The sequence below is a fragment of the Bufo bufo genome, chromosome 9 (genome assembly GCF_905171765.1).
Source record: "Bufo bufo chromosome 9, aBufBuf1.1, whole genome shotgun sequence".
Classification (NCBI taxonomy): Eukaryota; Metazoa; Chordata; class Amphibia; order Anura; family Bufonidae; genus Bufo; species Bufo bufo.
Window position 1 is genome coordinate 181,492,596 of NC_053397.1, and position 20,993 is coordinate 181,513,588.

Below are 20,993 nucleotides of genomic sequence, written 5' to 3' on the forward strand. Positions count from 1 at the left end.
ATGTACTGAGAATTATTTATCTTCCGGACAGCAAAATCATTTGCAGAAGTTTTGCGAATGCTAAACAAATATTTTACTGGCAAATTCTAAAACCCCATGAAAAAGCAGTCAATATAAACAAGGCGATGTAGAAACCGACTCTGATTGCTCTTCAAAAGCTTCTAATTGATATCACAGGATCCTGGCTCACATCTGGGCTAATGTGCTCATCTGAAAGACGATAGTCTGCTATACACTATTATAAGCAATGGTATTTAATGTAATATTAATTAGAGCTCATTATAGGAAAATTGACTCTTAGTTATGTTTAGAGCTTTCCAAATGGCTGTTCTGCAAGTTCTACATTCTGTAAATGTGCAGGACTTTCAAACACACAAGAATCAAACTAGGACGATCAAACACAGGTCCAAAAAACACATTTTAGCTCCTTGCCACAAATATGCCGTGTGGTTTGGAACCCTTGGAAAAAATCATGACCTTGTGAATGGGTGAAAGGTTCGGCTCCTCCCAAGTGACGGACTGGATTTTGCTGTCATTCCATTCCTCACAGTAATTGGGTGGTGTGGAAATGATGAAATGATCATGATGATGTGAATAATCTGTGTGTGGGTCAGTCTGATGTTTCTAACTTCCATAAAACACAGTTTCTGGATTACTCAACCACAACATTATAGCTTTGCTACTTTAAGACCATAGTAAAGTATTTTAGATTATGGCACATGATTAAAACTATCTAAGCTGAGTAGTAACTTTCCATTTCCCTAAATGTTTAAAGGGGACATGTTCTTTAAAGTTAAGATTTGCCCCTTGTGAACCTGAATTAAGAAATATTTAATAATGTTAAATCCTGATCCTCACAGCATGTTCTATCAATAATTGGGTTTTTACCATTAGTTGCTTAGAAGCTAATTCGAAGGTGACAACCAATGGGGCTGAAATTCATGTTGTCCCTTTTGAAAGTACGTGGAGTCTAGAGGGGGAATTTATCATTGTAGGGGTGTTTGAGGCAATTTTTTTAGACTGGAGTTGCTTTGCCCATCAAATTTATGAAGATAGCCCTTGGTTTTATTAAATTTGGAGCAAGTGCAATATTGTTTCTCCACTGTCAGTGAAAGTACGCCATGGGGTTGCCTGGGGTGAATGCAACTTTTTTACAACTTTTTAAAAAGTTGCACATCATAAATAAAACATAAAAGTTACATACATAGTTACATAGTTAATACGGTTGAAAAAAGACATAATTCCATCAAGTTCAACCTAGGGATAGGTGGGGACGCGAATCCCAGAAGGAATTGAGACTCAGATTTCTACACATTTTCATAAGCATTAATGTTGTTTACTTTTAAGAATTCATCTAAACCCTTTTTAAAATTGTCCACTGTTCCTGCTGTGAACACGTCTTGAGGAAGTCTATTCCACAGCTTCACAGTTCTTACAGTAAAGAAGCTTTGATGCTTCTGGAGACTGAACTTTTTCCTCTCCAATCGGAGGATTGTCTTTTGAGTGCATTTAAATGGAACTGTTTTTTACCGTATTTTTTGTATGGCCCATTTATATATTTGTATACAGTGCCTTGCAAAAGAATTCACCCCCTTGACTTTTTTCGTATTTTGGTGCCTCACAACCTGGAATTAACATGGATTATTTGAGGATTTGCATCATTTAATTTATAGAACATGCCAGCAACTTTGAAGATGTTTTTTTTTTTATTGTGAAGCAAACAATAAATAGTACAAAATAACAGAAAAGGTCAATGTGCATAACTATTCTTCCCCCCTCAAGTCAATACTTTGTAGAGCCATCTTTTGCAGCAATCACAGCTCCAAGTCGCTTTGGATAAGTCTCTATGAGCTTGCCACATCTTACCACTGGGATTTTTGCCCATTCCTCCTTGCAAAACTGCTCCAGCATCTTCAAGTTGGATGGTTTGCGCTTGTGAACAGCAATCTTTAAGTCTGACCACAGATTTTCTATTGGATTGAGATCTGGGCTTTGAATAGGCAATTCCAACACATTTACATGTTTCCCCTTAAACCACTCAAGTGTTGCTTTAGCAGTGTGTTTGGGGTCATTGTCCTGCTGGAAGGTGAACCTTCGTCCTAGCATCAAATCACGCACAGAGTGGTACAGGTTTTGCTCAAGAATATCCCTGTATTTAGCACTATCCATCTTTCCCTCAACTCTGACCAGTTTTCCAGTCCCATCCCCCCTTCATGATGCTGCCACCACCATGTTTCACTGTGGGTATGGTGTTCCTTGGGTGATGTGATGTGTTGGGTTTGAGCCAGACATAGCGTTTCCTTTGATGGCCGAAAAGTTCCATTTTAGTCTCATCAGACCAGAGCACCTTCCTCTATACATTTTGGGAGTCTCCCACATGCCTTTTTGCAAACTCACAACGTGCCTTTTTGTTTTTAGCTGAAAGTAATGTCTTTCTGGCCACTCTGCCATAATGCCCAACTCTATGGAGTGTACGGCTTATTGACGTTCTATGTGCAGATACTCCAGTCTCTGCTGTGGAACTCTGCAGCTCCTCCAGGGTTTCCTTAGGTCTCTGTGCTGCCTCTCTGATTAATGGCCTCCTTGCCTGGTCCGTGAGTTTTGGTGGGCGGCCGTCTCTTGGCAGGTTTGCTGTTGTGCCATGTTCTTTCCATTTGGTTATGGTAGATTTGATGGTGCTTCTGGGGATCATCAAATATTGGGATTTTTTTTATAACCTAACCCTGACTTATACTTCTCAACAACGTTGTCCCTTACTTTTTTGGAGAGTTCCTTGGTCTTGGTTAGTGATGCCTCTTGCTTAGGTGTTGCATCCTCTGGTGCCTTTAAAAAAAGGTGTGTATATGTAATGACAGATCATGTGACACTTAGATTGCACACAGATGGACATCATTTCACTAATTATGTGACTTCTGAAGGTAATTGGTTGCACCAGAGTTTTTTTGGGGCTTCCTAACAAAGGTGGTGAATACATACACACATGCCAATTTTCTGTTTTCTATTTCTAAACAATAGTTTTATTTATATATTTTTCTGATTTCACTTCACCAACTTAGATTTTTTTGCTCTGATAAATCACATGGCGTTCAGGATAACAAAACATTAAACTTAAGGCTGTAATGTAACAAAATACAAAAAAAGTCAAGGGGCGTGAATACTTTTGCAAGGCACTGTAGGTTAATCATGTCTCCCATTAGACGTCTCTTTTCAAGACTAAATAAATTCAATTATTTTAATCTTTCTTCATAACTAAGACCCTCCATGCCCCTTATCATTTTAGTTGCTCTCCTCTGTACTTTTTCCAGCTGCATTGCATCCTTTCTATGGACTGGTGCCCAGAACTGAACTGCATATTCCAGATGAGGCCGCACCAACGCTTTGCAAAGTGGTAATATTACATCCCTGCCCCGCGAGTCCATGCCTCATTTAATGCATGACAGTATCCTGGTGGCCTTAGAAGCAGCTGATTGACATTGTATGCTGTAATTTAATCTACCATCCACAAGGACACCCAAATCCTTCTCTCTAAGTGACTCCACCAGTGTTACATCACCTAGGACATATGAAGCACAGAGATTATTACAACCAAGATGCATTTACATTTGTCCACATTGAACCTCATTTGCCAAGTTGATGCCCAATCACTCAGTGTTCAAGCCAGCTTATAGTTTATGGACATCTTCCATAGACTGTACAGTACCACATAACTTAGTGTCATCTGCAAAAATAGAAATGGTGCTATTAATCTCGTTCTCGATATCATTAATAAATAAATTTAATTATAAAGGGCTCAGCACTGAACCTTGGGGTACACCACTTTTAAACCGGGACCATTCTGAATAGGAATTATTGACCACAACTCTTTGGACACGGTCCTTCAGCCAGTTTTCAATCCAATTACAAACTATACTTTCCAAGCCTGTAGACCTTACTTTATCTATTAAACGTCTATGAGGGACAGTGTCAAAAGCCTTTGCAAAATCCAGAAACACTACATCCACAGCCACCCCTCTGTCCAGGCAACTTCTCACCTCCTCATAAAAACAAATTAGGTTAGTCTGACAACTTCTGTCCTTGGTAAACCCATGTTGGTTTTCCCTTAGAATATTATTTACAATCACATACTCCTGTATATAGTCCCTTAAGAGTCCTTAAAACATTTTTCCCACAACAGAAGTTAAACTAACTGGTCTATAATGACCTGCGGAGGACCTTGATCCTTTTTTGAATATGGGCACCATGTTTGCCTTGCGCCAATCACTTGGCACTGTACCAGTACCTAGAGAATCTTTAAAAATTATAAACAGGGGCACAGCAATGACTGAACTGAGCTCTTTAAGCACTCTTGGGTGCCTTGTTCACATTTACCCTATTTAACTTATCTTGCACCATATCTACAGTTAGCCAAGTGAGTATATTACTGGATGTACTAACAGCCCCATCACCACAGATATCAGCTCCTTTCTCTACTTTTGTATATACAGAGCTAAAAAAAACATTTAGTAACTCTGCCTTTTCCTTATCTTCAGTGGCTACCCCCCATTTACCATTATTTAGTGGACTCACCTGCTCAGACCTAGGTTTTTTAGCATTTATATATTTAAATAATTTTGGGGGATTTGAAGTCAACGGAACCAGGGATTCCCAACCAGTTTCCCAAGCTGGTTCTTACCCAGCCTTAAGCTGTTTTACCTTCTGCGATCTGATGAGTGCAGGTATGTTCAGCTTAGAATAACTGTTGACAAGTATTCTAATCTGTGGCAATGCTCATCAAAAGTCACAAAATGTAACCAAAAGAAGAAAAAAAAAATTGTACACAATTTCCCACGCTACATGGCTTGCGGTATTTGTATGTCACAAAGCTGGCATCGCAGATTTGGTAAATGTCCCTCTAAATGTTTATATACGTCAATATAGCATAATTCCCAAAGTTTGCCAATGGACAATTTTATTTTTTTAGCTGACAATGTATTCCAACTTAACACGAGTATTTCAGCCGACCATAGTTAGTTAAAGAGGTTGTCAGAGATAATTATCTCCTTAGTGACCAGCCTGTTTTGGGCCTTACTGATTAAGCATTTTTCTTCCTTTTTTCATCGTTGCTTTTCAAGAGCTATATTTATTTTTCTGTTTATATAGCTTTGAAAGGGGTTTGTTTTTTGCGGGACAAGTTGTAGTTTTTAATGATGCCATTTTGGGGTACACATAATTTTCTGATTAACTTATATTAACTCCTTCTTGGAGGGAGATGGGAAAAACAGCAATACTGCCACTACGTTATAAATAGAGATGAGCGAATTTTTTAAAAAATTGATTCGGCCACTTCGACGAATTTTTTGGAAAAAAATTGGTTCGATCCGAATTTATTAGTGGCGAATTGCGTTAAAAATGGCTATTTTCTGGCTGCAGAGAGCCTTTATAGTGTTGAAGAACACTGCGCCTTGCAGTAGCACACATAGGGAGTCTGCTGTGGTAGTAAAACAATACTGTGAGTCCGTATGATGTGCAGATGACAGGCGTCGCTTTTAGAATCACTGCACACTTCACTTATTTGGGCAGTTACGGGGCTAAAACTGACCAAATAACTCAGCCTTACAGGTCAATGTTGGCGTCAAGAAGTAGCGCACTCCTTTTACACCGTCGGCAGCTGATTCCACATAGATGTTCTATTAAATGCTTATACAAGTAGAGCCCCCCGACAGAGTGGACAGGGTGCCAGCAGTAAGTTTGTGTTGACATCACTGATTATTTTACCTTTCCTCTGATTCGTCAGAACAATAACCCCCAAAAAAGGGATCCTGTCTGTGGAGCATCCGCCTTCACTCGGTCTGCATTTGGTCAGTAATCCATCAGTATTGCTAAAGCCAAAAAAACTGGAGTGGATCCAAAACAAAGATGACACGTGAATGGAATATTTGCATGTCTTTTGTGTTTTGTACCCACTCCTGCCTTTGGTTACCAAGTCATAAGCCAATTGTGATGCAAAATATGAACCATGTCATGCAGGCCTTACAGCTGTTACATAGACAGGATCTGTTGTGCGTCTCATTTTTCCTTTCTTCTGACAGATCAGAAGAAAGGTCAAATAAATGATGATGTCAGCCAGGCCGAAAGGCAAACTAGTGGCCCAGTCATGAAGTGGGGAGGGTGGGAACAGCAGGAGAAGTCCAAAGAGTGGCCCTATGACGTAGTGGTGAGGAGGAAGCAGCATGAGAAGACCACAGAGTGGCCCAATGACAGAGTCTGGTGGCAGCAGCATCAGGAGGAGGCCATAGAGTGGCAGAATGACAGTGTGGAGGTGGCAGAAGCATAAGAAGCATGAGGAGACCAACGAGTGGCACAATGACCGATCGTGGAGGTTGCATCAGCAGAATCAGGAGGAGGCCACAGGGTGGCACAATGACAGAGTGTGGAGGTGGCAGCAGCATCATCAGGAGGCCACAGAGTGGCACAATGACAGAGTGTGAAGGTGGAGGCAGCAGCATCAGGAGGAGGCCACAGGGTGGCAGAATGACAGAGTGGAGGTGGCAGCAGCAGCATCATCAGGAGGCCACAGAGTGGCAAGGTGACATAGTGTTGAGGTAGCAGCAACATCAGGAGACCACAGAATGGCGGGGTGACATAGTTTGGAGGTGGCAGCAGCATCATGATAACACAGAGTGGCAAGGTGACATAGTGTGGAGGTGGCAGCAGCAGCATCAGGAGACCATAGAGTGGCAAGTTGACATAGTGTGGAGGTGGCAGCAGCATCAGGAGACGACAGAGTGGCAAAGTGACATAGTGTAGAGGTGGCAGCATCATCAGGAGACCACAGAGTGGGAAGGTGACATACTGTGGAAGTGGGTGGCAATACCAGTACCAGCTGAAGATGGTGGGTAAAAGATGGAGCACTTGGCATCAGATGTGTGGCATCAGGTGGGTGGCAGCATCAGAATAGTAGCTGAGGCAGATAGCCAGACGAAACCGGTCTCTTTTGTCAAAGTGTTGGTGTGGCACCATGGATGATCTAGTCTGCTGCATCAGGCATTGGTGGGTGGAAATCCTGGCTGATCCATGCTTGATTCCTCTTGACAAAGGTCAGTCTCTCCACATTTTAAGTGGACAGGCAAGTTCTTCTTGGGGTAACTATGGCCCCCGCCGCACTAAACACCCGCTCTGATGCCACACTACTGGCCGGGCAGGACAGCTTTTCCAGGAAAAACTCTGCCAGTTGTTGCGACAAATCCAGTTTGGCTGCCCAGTAGTCCAGTGGATCTTCAATGTGGGGTGGCAGGGTGCTGTCCAAGTATGCCACGACCTGCTGGTTCAGGTCCTGCTCTAGGTCTGCTGTTGCTGCTGGTGAGTAGTTTGTTCACTTGGCAGGTGAAGAAAGCTGCTCATCAGCGACTCTAGACTCAAGTTGCTGCTGATAGAGCAAGAACTGCTCCTACCCCTCCACCCTGCCACAGCAGCCATGGCAGAGGAACGTGAGTGCAGAGAGACCCCCAGTCAGACCTGCGAGATGATGGCGCAGATAAGCAGTGGCCAACTGACTACATAGGATGTCTCTATAGTAGTTCAGTTCGTCCTCCCTCTCAGCGGGTGTATAAAAGGCTCCCATTTTGGACCGGTAGCGAGGGTCCAACAAGGTGGAGAGCCAGAAGTGATCCCTCTGCTAAATGGTGACAATTTGGCTGTCACTACGCAAGAAAGTGAGCATGCATCGGGCCCTTTATGCAAGTGACTTGGAGGGACTCTGCCTCCATCGCCACTGCATACTGACACAGTGTGTCTGGGTCCTATGCCTCATCTTCCTCATCGCCCTGTAGCTCCTCTGAATGCTCCTGCTCCTCCTCTCCTGTCACCTGTGTAGAAAAACAACCCATTTCACTACACATTGCTTGTGCTCCAGTGTCCTCCTCCTCCTTGTCCTCCTCCAGTTCAGCCCCCACAGGGCTCATGTGGCCGTCAGATCTAGGCGCCACGTCTCAAGTCCCCTGACCAGCCAGATTTATCAGCATCTGTTCCAGGACATGAAGCAGTGGAAAACGTTGTTCATCCCGTAGTCCTGGCGAAGGTGTCACGCATGGGCTGCCACTGGCTGACATCAAAGTTACACAGGGGAGTACTCCTGTCGGCTTGGATCATCAAGAAATCGTTTATGGCCTTTCTCTGTTCGTATAGTCGGTGGAATACCAATGGGTGGAAACCTCGCATATCAGCCTATGTTGGGGTTTGCCATTCTGCCGCTGCAGCTTAAAGGGACACTGACAGGCCCAATAAGCATAATTATCTATGCATGCACAGGTCTTCTAATGTGTATTAAAAACATATAAGTATAACCCCTGTCCACCTTATAAATACAGCAAACTTATGTTTTATAACCTGATGTAATCGCTCTTCTTTCTGCCCAAGGGGCGGCATTTCAGCTTCAACCTCGCCCCAACCGCCGTTTTGAAGCGCCGCCGAGCTCATCAACATTTACTTCGCTGGGCGGCTTCTGTGTGCTGGCCAATTGTGCCCGGTGCAGGCGCAGAACAGAGAGGCTGAAGCGGCCTCAAAGAAGCAGAGGGGACGCAGGCGCAATGTGATCCCGGCGAGTGAGGGTGCCGGGCGCATGCGCAGAAGCTGAAAGTGAGTCCAATGCCCAAAGCTTTCTATTGGGTATGCGCGGGATCTCGGAATGTCAGGGACAGCAGAAGCCGCCCAGCGAAGTGAATATTGATGAGCTGGGCGGCGCTTCAAAACGGCGGTTGGTGTGCGGCTGGCTGGGCAGAAGTGAAGCTGAAACGCCGCCCCTTGGGCAGAAAGAAGAGCGATTACATCAGGTTATAAAACATGAGTTTGCTGTATTTATAAGGTGGACAGGGGTTATACTTATATGTTTTTAATACACATTAGAAGACCTGTGCATGCATATATTAGGATAATTATGCTTATTGGGCCTGTCAGTGTCCCTTTAAGGAGGGTGTGCTTTGCGGTGTACCAGTAGCTCAAGTGCATGCAAAGTTTCCCCGCCATTTTTAGGATGTCTTGCAGATGGGTGGAAGACTTCAGGAACCACTTGACAACCAGATTGAAAACGTGTGCCATGCAGGGCGTATGGTTCAGCCAGGATTCAATTTCTTGATGAAGGACACAGAGCAATTCCTCCCCTGTGTGACTCCGTTAGCCCAGGCAAACGAGGTGCAGAACCGCGTGACATCGCCATGCCCTACACATGTGTTATTCTGGAGAGGCACTGTGAGTTGTCTCTGCAGTGGAGGCTAAGGACACGGTGGAGGATGAGGAGGCAGAGGCCGACATTGTTGCAGGACCAATGGCATGAGAACATTGAGGCGGAAGCAGCGTCACCTGGCCAAGTTGCTGGTGTGGCTATGCAGGAACCACATTCAGCCAGTGGGCCGTAAATGACATGTATTGTCCCTGACCGTAGTAACAGTCCACACGTCGGCGCTGCCGTGCGCTTTGGCAGACACCGAGAGGCTCAAGGACTGGCCCACCTTCTGTTCTACATACGTGTTCAGGGCTGGTACTGCTTTTCTGGCAAAGAAATGACAGCTTGGGACTTTCCACCTCGGCTCGGGACAAGCCATCAGTTCTCTGAAAGGTGCAGAGTCCACCACTTGGAAAGGGAGGGACTGTAGCATCAGCAACTTGGCCAGGAGCACATTCAGCTTCTTCGCTGTTTGATGACTGCACGCATACTGTTGTCTCTTGGCAATTGCTTCAGAGATCGATTGCTGATGGAATGACTGACGAGGAGTAGGAGGAAAGGCAGGAGCATCAGGACCAGCAGATGATGGGAAGGACAGACAGCTCCCTTTGGCGCAGGTGGTGGAGCCTTGACTGCATGAAATCGGGTGCGTGCAAGGAGCCTGACTGCTTGCAACACCAGCTCCCACGCCACTCCCTTCATCACTACTTGCCCGCCTGTGTCTCCTGCACATTTTGGCTGGCCAGTAGCTGCTGACTGTCCTCTACTCGTCCTCGCTGTATAGTGGAGCTGAACCCACAGCATATAATACTTCTCTGGCTGAGGTAACAAAAAAGGACAGAGGCAGTTTGAGGACAGGTGAGGGCACAGGGCCCATGCCAACTAAGGGTTGTGTCTGACGAACCCACAGACTCTTGGCTGGGGGTGTCTGATATCACTTGGGACAAAGTGGATGAACGAGTCAACCATTCAAGAACCGCTGAGTTGCTGGTCAAGACACGACTGCTAGAAGACATCGGGAGCTCAGGCCTCTCGCTATGACTCCTGCTGCCACGCCCCCTTACTCTGCTGCGACCTGTGCCTACGCCAGAAACATTTAGGCCTCGGCCACTCCCCTGTGCAGGGCCTGGCACTTCTCTGTCTGACATACTGTTGGATCAAAAAAATAAAATAAAAAGGAAATTAAAACACCCCAAAAAAGTCTACAATTTTCTCACCAATCTCCACACAACAGCTAATAAGCCCTTTTTTCCCACTAATACACGCCAAAAAGGGCTTTAGAACATACAGTATAACTGCACCGCTGAACGCCAAATATATATATTTTTTGCCACTAATACATGCCAAAAAGGGCTTTAGCACATATAACTGCACCGCTGAATGGCAAAACATTTCTTTGCCACTAATACACGGCAAAAAGAGCTTTAGAACATATAACTGCACCGCTGAACAGCAAATATTAATATTTTTGCCACTAATACTCGCTAAAAAGGGCTGTAATTTTCTCACTTCAACACAAAATGGCTAATAAGCCCTTTCTTTTCCCACTAATACAAGCCAAAAAATGCTTAAGAATATATAACTGCACCGCACAAGGGCAAATAAGACGTAGAAATATTTACTTGTAATAAACCCTGTTAATGGCCCGGGGGAGCAGGACGAGCAGGTCTGTGTCTGTCCACCAAACGCCACTGTGAAGATTGTCCTGTTTGGAGCAAGTCTTTATTGGTCTAACACAATGTCATCTATATATTCTGTTCCAGGTTCACCACAATGTGCATTCCTATTTTGTTATGCAACTGTTATGTTCATGTAATGTGCCTAGTTCACCAGCAGGTGGCAGCAAACACGGCAGAGCTGTACTTAGAGGGAATAGAACTTTCCATTCGATTCTAACCCCCCCCCCCCCCAGAGAGAAGTGGTCTTGAACTACTTCCTGCAGGAAGGGTGGGGACCAGTTAGTTCCAGTTTAGCTTATCCTCAGCTAGGTGAAGGGTGTGCAGGGGCACGTCTCCGCTGGACGTGCCCACGCCAGCCAGAGCAGGCCATGGAGTCCAAAGCTAGAAGCCTCAGGAGCCAGGAGGAAAGTTCCCTGGCATAACCTAGAGTCAGACTACAAAGTGAAGTGCAGCATACAGAAGAAGCTGAGTTATACAGCCAACCTGTCAGTAAAGCAGAGTCAGAGAGAAACAGATATAGCAGAGTGGAGTTTGCATGCCAGTTTCATGCTAAAACCTGCTGGAACCAAGACAAAGCCTGTAAACCGTTTGGAGAACGTTTATGCAAAGTAAAGCTGCCATTGAACTTCATGTCAAGGTCTGGACTCCAGTTATTCTTTTATCCCTCAATTATTCCCCCTATTTATTGCTTCGGAGCCTAAGCCTGGGGTCCAACAGTATCCAGGTAGGAGCACCGTGACACACAGAAAGAGACATTTTAGGCCGCATTATAACACTTGGCATTCCTACACCTGGGTCGCTCGATATAGATGGCACTGGGGTGCGGCCGCCCGTTGCAATGACACTGAAGAGACAAATGCTGTGCACAGGATCTTCCCTCCTTCCTCACCCTGCAAACACAGAGCTGACAAAGACTGGATGAGTTCTTTCCAATGCACTCTTCCATTATCTGCAGAGCTTTGCACAAGAACAGGGAGGGGGAAGATCCTGTGTGTATCAGCAATGTTATTGTTCTGTACAGCTGGGACTTGTAGTCCCACACATATAATATGAGTGTCCCAGCAGTCAGACTGCAGACAAGGCAGCAATTTTATTCATTCCATTTGCAGAGCAGGGGAAAGAGAAAGTCTTTGTAACCACCCACACATATTCATGGAAAAAAACCTCAGAGATTGTTGGTGGAGATGAGCGAATCGAAGCTAACAATGTGGAATTCGATCCGAATTTCAGGAAAAGTTCGATTCGCAACTAATTTTTCGCAACTAATTTTTCCTAAAATGGCGGCTAAAATGGCGGCTACACATGTGAGGACATGGAGCAAAGAACTGTGGGAAGGCGGGATGACCCATAATGCCATGCATGCAGCCAATCAGCAGCCAGCCAGCCCTCTGATGTCACAGCCCTGTTAATACGGTGGCCATCTTAGATTCAGACATTTTCCAGCATTCTGAATGCAGGGACAGATGTGAGAAGGCGCTCGGGACAGCAATTGGGAAAACCTCATTGTGAAAAAAAAACCTGAAAAAAAACATTTTATAAGTGCAGGGAAAGGATAGGGAGGAATCATTTCACAGCATCTTAGTGCAGGGAGAGACGTCAGAAGGCGCTAGTGCCAGAAAAGCGATTTACAAGTGAAGGGAAAGATTATTTGGGGATCCAAATAGCCATTATACAGCTCTGTCATTCCAGCAATTTGTTCTTGTTATTGGGGTGCAAGTGCTATGTTGAAAAGCCTTTAGTGGCCTATTTTAGTACAAAAAGAAAAATATATATGCACTTCACTGTTGCAGTTATTTGTGGTGAAACCGTTTAGTGGCCTAGTTCAGTACAGAAATAAAAATATATATACGCATTTAAATTCTGCAGTTATATGAGGAAAAAGCGTTGAGTGGCTTATTTAAGTACAGATAGAAAAATATATACGCACTTCACAGTTGCAGTTATTTGTGGCGAAAGCATTTAGTGGCCTATTTCAGTACAAATATAAAAATCTATTCTCAGTTCACTTTTACAGTTATATGTGTTACAAGCGTTTAGTGGCCTATTTCAGTACAGAAAGAAAAATATATATGCACTTCACTGTTGCAGCTATTTGTGGTGAAAGCATTTAGTGGCCTATTTCAGTACAAAAAGAAAAATATATACGCACTTCACTGTTGCTGTTATTTTTGGTGAATGCGTTAATAGTGGCCTATTTCAGTACAAAAAGAAAAGTATATACGCACTTCACTATTGCAGTTATTTGTGGCGAAAGCATTTAGTGGCCTATTTCAGTACAAATATAAAAATATATTCTCAGTTCACTTTTACAGTTATATGTGTTACAAGCGTTTAGTGGCCTATTTCAGTACAGAAAGAAAAATATATACGCACTTAACTGTTGCAGTTATTTGTAGCAAAATTTTTAGTGGCCTATTTAAGTACAAAAAAATATATATATACGCACTTCACTGTTGCTGTTATTTGTGGTAAATGCTTTTAGTGACCTATTTCAGTACAAAAAGAAAAATATATTCTCAGTTTACTTCTGCAGTTATATGAGTTGAAAGCGTTTAGTGGCCTATTTCAGTACAAAAATATAAATATATTCTCAGTTCACTTCTGCAGTTATATGTGTTGAAAGCGTTTAGTGGCCTATTTCAGTACAAAAATATATTTGTCGCTTTTAGTGGTGTTTTAATTTGATTTTAATTTATTTAGTTCAGCTAAAAGTATGTCAGACAGAGAAGTGCCAGGCCATGCACAGAGGAGTGGCAGAGGCATAAATGTTTCTGGTGCAGGCAGAGGTAGCAGCAGAGTAAGGGGGCATGGAAGCAGGAGTCTCAGCGAGAGGCCTGAGCTCCCGGTGTCATCTAGCAGTTGTGTCTTGACCAGCAACCCAGCGATTCTAGATTGGTTAACTCGGTCACCCACTTCCTCCCAAGTGACATCAGACACCCCCAGCCAACAATCGGTGGGTTTGTAAGACACAACTCTTAGTTGGCATGGCCCGGGAGCAGGCCCTGTGCCCTCACCTGTCCTCAACCAGCCTCTGTCCTTTCCTCTACTAGGCGGGCAAGTAGTGATGAGAAGAGTAGCGTGGGAGCTGGTGTTGCGAGCGGTCAGGCTCCTGACCCAGAGACGGTTGAGGAGGACATCAGTGACATGCAGACAGCACTTGATAATGATGATCGCACTTGGGAGCCAGGTGACGAAGGGGCTTTATTTATTTTTTCTTCTATATAATAATGTAATCTTATATGCCGGATAACCGAGATGCTCCATGACCTTCCCAGGAGCTTCTGTCGGGAGCAGTGGTTCAGTTCTGAGACGTCCGTATAGTGCGGGGGAAATCCGAAGACCCTCTTTATCTCCGTGTACCACAGGATGTCCTCCTTCCCATCCATGATGACTGGGAACTCGTGATGTTTTCCCTGACGAAGAGATCAGGGGCTGGTAGTTATCGTTTGAATCTTTCTGAACTTCGCGACTCTTCCGGGCTCCAATTAATCTTAAAGCTTTGTCTTCTCATTGTCTGTAGCTACCAGGCAGGTTCCCCCAGAAGTATCTGGCTCGATGAGCAGCCGATTCCGCACTTGCATCAATCTTGACAGGATTCGTCTCCAAGTGGAGAGAAATTGTTTTTTGGAATACTTTCTCCATCGCAGCCACGTTCTCGAACCAGAAGACTGGCCGATTCTCTCCTGTCTTAGGTAATTTTTTTAATTTAATTTATTAAATATTTAATATTAAATGGACCCAAAACTTGATTAAAATTATAAGAAACTAAACTTAAATTTGCCAAGGGGCCGGCTCTCAAGGGGTGCCAGGCCCAGAAGCAATGAGTGCTTCCATCAATACAATGAGTGCTTCCCACATACTGCGGCGGGGCACAGGAGCGCAAAGTTCCCTGCCTGCCCCGCTGCTGATCACCACCATAGGCTTCAGGCCTAATAGGCCTGAGGCCTATGCGGTAGTGAAATCCCATCGCAGGTGTGCGCGATGACGTCATCGCGCGCGCCTGTGCCGGGACGCAGCAGCACAGTGAAGAGTGCGCGCCTTCCTCTGCGAGCAAGCGCCTGGACGTGGTGAGTATTTTTCTTTTAGTTTATTTTTTATTTTTTTATTTTTAATTTTATGTGCCAACTTTGAGGGACACAGGAGGATATGTGGGGGAAAAATATTATGGTGGGATACTGTGTGAGGGGAAATTATTATGGAAGGGATTACTATGTGGGGGAAATAATTATGGGAGGGATTACTATGTGGGGGGAAAATTACTATATGGGGCCATGTGGGGGAAACTACTGTGTGGGGCAGAATTACTAAATGGGGAAGTGGGGGGCAGTGTGGGGGAAATTACTGTGTGGGGGCAGTGTGGGGGACAATACTGTATGGGGCAGTGCGGGGTAAATTACTGTTTGGGGGCACTACTGTGTGGGGTTAGTGTTGGGGAAATTACTGTGTGGGGGACACTACTGGATGGGGGCAGTGTGGTGGAAATTACTATATGGGAGCAGTGTGGGAGAAATTACTGTATGGGGCAGTGTGGGGGAAATTACTGTGTGGGCCCGGGGGCAGTGTGGGGGAAATTACTGTGTGGGGGCAGTGTGGGAGAAATTACTGTGTGGGCCCGGGGGCAGTGTGGGGGAAATTACTGTGTGGGGGCAGTATAAGGACAAATTACTGTGTGGTGGAAGTGTGGGGCAAATTACTATATGGGGCAGTGTGGGGGAAATTACTATATGGGGCAGTGTGGAGGAAATTACTATGTGGGGGCAGTGTGGAGGAAATTACTATGTGGGGGCAGTGTGGGTGAAATTACTGTATGGGGCAGTGTGGGGAAAATTACTGTATGGGGCAGTGTGGGGGAAATTTCTATATGGGGCAGTGTGGGGGAAATTAATGTGGAGGGTCAGTGTGGGGGAAATTACTGTGGGGGGTCAGTGTGGGGGAAATTACTGTGGGGGGTCAGTGTGGGGGAAATTACTATATGGGGGCAGTGTGGGGGAAACTACTGTGTGGGGGCAGTGTGGGTAAAATTACTGTGTGGGGGCAGCGTGGGGGGCGTTGCTATTAGGGAGGCACTGTAGGGGCAATTCTATTATTTCTGGGGACACTATACAGGGATTATTGCCTGGAGCACAATATTGGGTGTTATTATTACTGGGGGCACTCTAGGGGACATTATAGCTGCTGTGGACACCATAGGGACATTTGAGGTAATTTATTAAACTGGTGTAAAGTACGTGTAGGACTGGCTTAGTTGCCCATAACGATTCCACCGTTCATTTTTGACAGCTCTTTTTTAAATCCAGTTTTACTTTACACCAGTTTGATAAATGACCCCAATTATGTCTACTGGGGTCACTATTTTTTCTTCAGTATAGTACCTGGGGCATTGGAGGCACAATGGGCACAGTATTGGGGGTGGCAGCAGGATGACACTGTGGGGACACCAGGATGGGGAGGTTGATGGAAAAATTTAGAAATCTAACGTGTCTGTATTACAAACTCTGCAGAGACGAGATGTGGCTGAAAGAATTTGTCATGGCGGTCTAACGGAGGAGAAGAGGAAAGAGAAGGTCTACATGACAGGAGATGTCCCTGGATGTAAGAGGTATGTGGTCAAGTATTGGGGGGGAAGAGGGTGCCAGAGAAAGGACACGCCCCGGGTGCCAAACACCCTAGGCACGCCACTGCCAATATATTATCCCAATCTTCGATGGAAATTCCCGGACAATCAATTTGCCAAGTAATTTGTGCCGGAGAACGTGTATTATTAAATCGTGCAGAGCCGGAGTGGCCTCCTCATGCTGCTGCCACCTCCACAATCTCTCATCGTCGTGCTATTCTGTGGCCTCCTCATGCTGCTGCCACCTCCACAATCTCTCGTCGTATTGCCACTCTGTGGCCTCCTCATGCTGCTGCCACCTCTACAATCTCTCTTCATTGTGCTACTCTGTGGCCTCCTCATGCTGCTGCCACCTCCACAATCTCTCGTCATCGTGCCACTCTGTGACCTCCTCATGCTTCTGCCTCCTCCACAATCTCTCATGGTTGTGCTACACTGTGGCCTCCTAATGCTGCTGCCACCTCCACAATCTCTCGTCATCGTGCTACTCTGTGGTCTCCTCATGCTGCTGCTACATCCACAATCTCTCGTCGTCGTGCCACTCTGTGGCCTCCTCATGCTGCTGCCACCTCCACACTCTGTCTTTAGGCCACCCTGTGGTCTCTTCATGCTGCCTCCAACTCCATACTCTGTTATTGTGCCACTCGGTGGCCTTCTCCTGATGCTGCCGCCACCTCCAGACTCTGTTATTGTGCCACTCGGTGGCCTTCTCTTGATGCTGCTGCTACTGCCACCTCCAGACTCTGTCAATGTGTCACTCTGTGGACTCCTCATACTGATCCAACCTCCAGACTCTGTCCTTGTGCCCCTCGGTGGCCTCATCGTACTGCTGCTGTTGCTGCTGACGCCACCTCCAGACTCTGCCGTTATGCCACTCGGTGGCCTCCTCATACTGCTGCCAACTCCAGACTCTGTCATTGTGCCACTCGGTGGCCTCCTCATACTGCTTCGAACTCCAGACTCTGTCATTGTGCCACTCGGTGGCCTTCTCCTGATGCTGCCAACTCCAGACTCTGTCATTGTGCCACTTGGTGGCCTTCTCCTGATGCTGCCAACTCCAGACTCTGTCATTGTGCCACTTGGTGGCCTTCTCCTGATGCTGCTGCTGCCGCCACCTCCAGCCTCTGTCATTGTGCCACTTGGTGGCCTTCTACTGATGCTGCTGCTGCCGCCACCTCCAGACTATGTCATTATGCCACTCGGTGGCCTCCTCCTACTGCTGCCATCTCCAGACTCTGTCATTGTGCCACTCGATGGCCTCCTCATAATGCTAGCACCTCCAAACTATGTCATTGTGACACTCTGTGACCTTCTCATACTGCTCCCACCTCAAGACTCTTTAATTGTGCCACTCGGTGGCCTCCTCATACTGCTGCCAACTCTGGACTCTGTCATTGTGCCACTCAGTGGCTTTCTCCTGATACTGCCAACTCCAGACTGTATCATTGTGCCATTCAGTGGCCTCCTCATACTGCTGCCACCTCCAGACTCTGTCATTGTGCCACTCGGTGGCCTCCTCATACCACTTCCACCTCCAAACCCTGTCATTGGGCCACTCTGTGGTCTCCTCATGCTGTTCCCACCCTCCCCACTTCATGAATGGTCCACTATTTTAGCTTTCAACCTGGCTAACATCATCATTTAGTTGACCTTTCTTCTGATCTGTCAGAAGGAAGGAAAAATGAGATGCACAATGGATCCTGTCTGTGTAGCAGCTGTAAGGCCTGTATGGTCCCATCAGAACTGGCTTATGATTTGGTAGCCAAAAGCAGGAGTGGGTACAAATCACAGAAGACATGTAACTATTCCATTCACGTGTCATCTGTTTTAGATACACTCCTGTTTTTTTTTGCCTTTAGCAATACTGATGGAATATTGAGCAAATGCTGACCGAGTGAAGGCACATGCTCCACAGACAGGATCCGATTTTTGTGGGTTATTGTTCAAACGGATCAGAGGAATGGCAAATAAATCAGTGACGTCAACACAAACTTACTGCTGACACCCTCTCCACTCTGTCAGGGGGCTCTACTTGTATAAGCGTTTATTAGAACAGGTTCTTTTGACATCTATGTGGAATCAGCTGACGACGGTGTAAAAGGAGTGCGCTTCTTCTTGGCGCTAATATCAACCTGTAAGGCTGAGTTCATACTTGAGTCATTTGGTCAGTTTTGGCCCCGTGACTGCCCAAATAATTGAAGTGTGCAGTGATTCTAAGAGCGACGCCTGTCATCTGCATGTCATACAGATTCACCGTATTATTTCACTACCAAAGCAGACTCCCTATGCGTGTTACTGCAAGGCACAGTGTTCTACACCACTATAAAGGCTCTCTGCAGACAGGAAAAAGCTGTTTTTTAATGTAATTCACATCGAACCGAATTTTTCTAAACAAATTTGTCAAACCGGTGAATCGAATTTTTGAAAAATTAGCTCATCTCTAATTGTTGTTACACGTCCCCACAGCTCTGCAACTGCATGTCAACAAAGGGCCTGAACAGAACTAGGGAAATGAGGAAATATATATTTTTTGCCTAAAGCTTGCTTAGCTTATGTATATATTGCAGATCATCAGATTTACAGTGCCAAGTACTTATCTGCATGGAGTTTCTATGTTCACCTCGTGTTTCCATAAGTTTCCTCTGGGTACTCCAGTTTCCTCCCACACTCCAAAGACAAAGTCATAGGGAACTTAGCTTTTGAGCTCCTTTGGAGATTCTATCCAAGACTCTACAGGCCTCAGTTAGTATGCTAAGTGTTCAAGTTAAATAAAATAGGAAAGAAAAACAGAGAGAGAGGACAGCGCCTCATGTGTGGTACTGCTGACAATATTGATGTATATGCGTATAAAATTCGCTTACCAGAGGTTGTTGTGAGATAGTCACAACAGCTGTATGGGCTCTTGCTGGTGTATATCCCGACCAGCAGACGGGTGCTTGGCTGCAGCCTGGGTTTCTGCCTGCGCCCATATACGTATGGGTGCTGAAGTAGAAATAAAACTTGTGCAGGATAAAAAACGGATGAACCACTTCTGCGGGCGCTGCCAAGGATACCATATAGATGAAGCGTGTAGTTAAAATGGCTTTATTACGTCTACGCGTTTCAGGGGTGAATTACCCCCTTCATCAGGACAATAAAAACAAGTATAAAACAAACAGAACATATATACTTGTGCTTAAGTTAATGACAACCCAATTGAAATGCTGTGGTGGGTCCCTAAGAAAGCTGCACATAAAAGAATGCCCACAAAGCTCAATGAACTGAAGCAACGTTGTAAAGCCAAAATTCCTTCATAACATACATTAATAACATAATAACATAGTTTGTAAGGCTGAAAATAGACATACCGTATTTTTTCCCCTATAAGACGCACCTACCCATAATACGCACCTAGGTTTTAGAGGAGGAAAATAAGAAAAAAATATTTTTCATCAGACCTCAGCTTAGACCCTCAATCAGACCTACAATGTTAAGCAGATCTCAGATCAGACCACCATTGTTAATAATACCCCCATTCAGACCTCAAATCAGACCCCCATAAGACCTAAGATCAGATGCACAATTTTTAAAAAAGACCACCAAAACAGACCTCAGATCAGACCCCAATGTTTCTAAGACCCCCTAATCAGACCTTCATGTGAATAAGACCGCAGATCAGAGAAAATAAATAAATCAACTTACCTCTCCTGCTTCGGACACCGCAGACGCTCCTGAGACCCAGCGCTCTTCCTGATCTTCCTGCCTTGCTGTGCTGTGATCCAACACCACACAGTGTGAGGTCACAGAGCACACCAATGTCCTCACGCTGTACGCAGGACACAGCACAGTGTGTGGCCGAGGAAGACCAGGAAGCAGTGAGTACAGAGCCCACTCGGGGAGTACTGCATTCACCGCTACACTATCCTCCTGTACTAATGATCACTTCCATAATAGAAGCACTCATTAGTATTTGCCCCATAAGACGCACTTACATTTTACCCCCACTTTGGGCATAAAATAGTGCATCTTACAGGGTGAAAAATACGGTACATCCATCCAATTCAGCCTGTTATCCTGCAACGTTGATCAAAAAATTTGCAAAAATGCAAAAAAAAACTTATGAGGTAGCTCCGATCAGGAAATCAGAATAACCCCCTGGATCAGCGACCCTTCTCCAGAAATCTAATGACTATAACGTGTAAAAATATTACACTCCAGAAATACGCCCAGGCCTCTCTTGTACTCTTTTAGTGAATTCACCATCACCACCTCTTCTGGCAGAGAACTCCATAGTCTCTGCTCTTACACTAAAGAATCCTCTTCTATATTGATGTAGAAATCTTCTTTCCTCCAGACGTAGAAGTCAGAGACTAAAATAGTCATATACATACAACAATGTATTCAAGTTATTGCTGGTAAAGGTGATTCTACAGGCTGTTGATTCATGGGGTATATTTAGTTTTTAAACAGGGCTTTTCCATTTTTGGTTCCTGTTTGTAGAATAAATAATGAAATGGTGGCGTCG

At 45.2% G+C, this 20,993-nt stretch overlaps 2 long non-coding RNA genes across 2 annotated transcripts; one reads left to right on the top strand and one right to left on the bottom strand.

The window, feature by feature from the left end:
- The first annotated feature begins 1,434 nt into the window (after positions 1 to 1,434).
- On the top strand, positions 1,435 to 3,218 carry LOC120978658. Its single transcript, XR_005774156.1, has 3 exons — positions 1,435 to 1,561; positions 2,123 to 2,130; positions 3,177 to 3,218. It is a non-coding gene; the product is annotated as an uncharacterized LOC120978658 (long non-coding RNA).
- Positions 1,809 to 19,432, bottom strand: LOC120978659. The gene is made up of 3 exons (XR_005774157.1): positions 19,291 to 19,432; positions 4,673 to 4,677; positions 1,809 to 1,820 (listed from the first exon to the last, which is right to left on the bottom strand). It is a non-coding gene; the product is annotated as an uncharacterized LOC120978659 (long non-coding RNA).
- Positions 19,433 to 20,993: the final 1,561 nt, after the last annotated feature.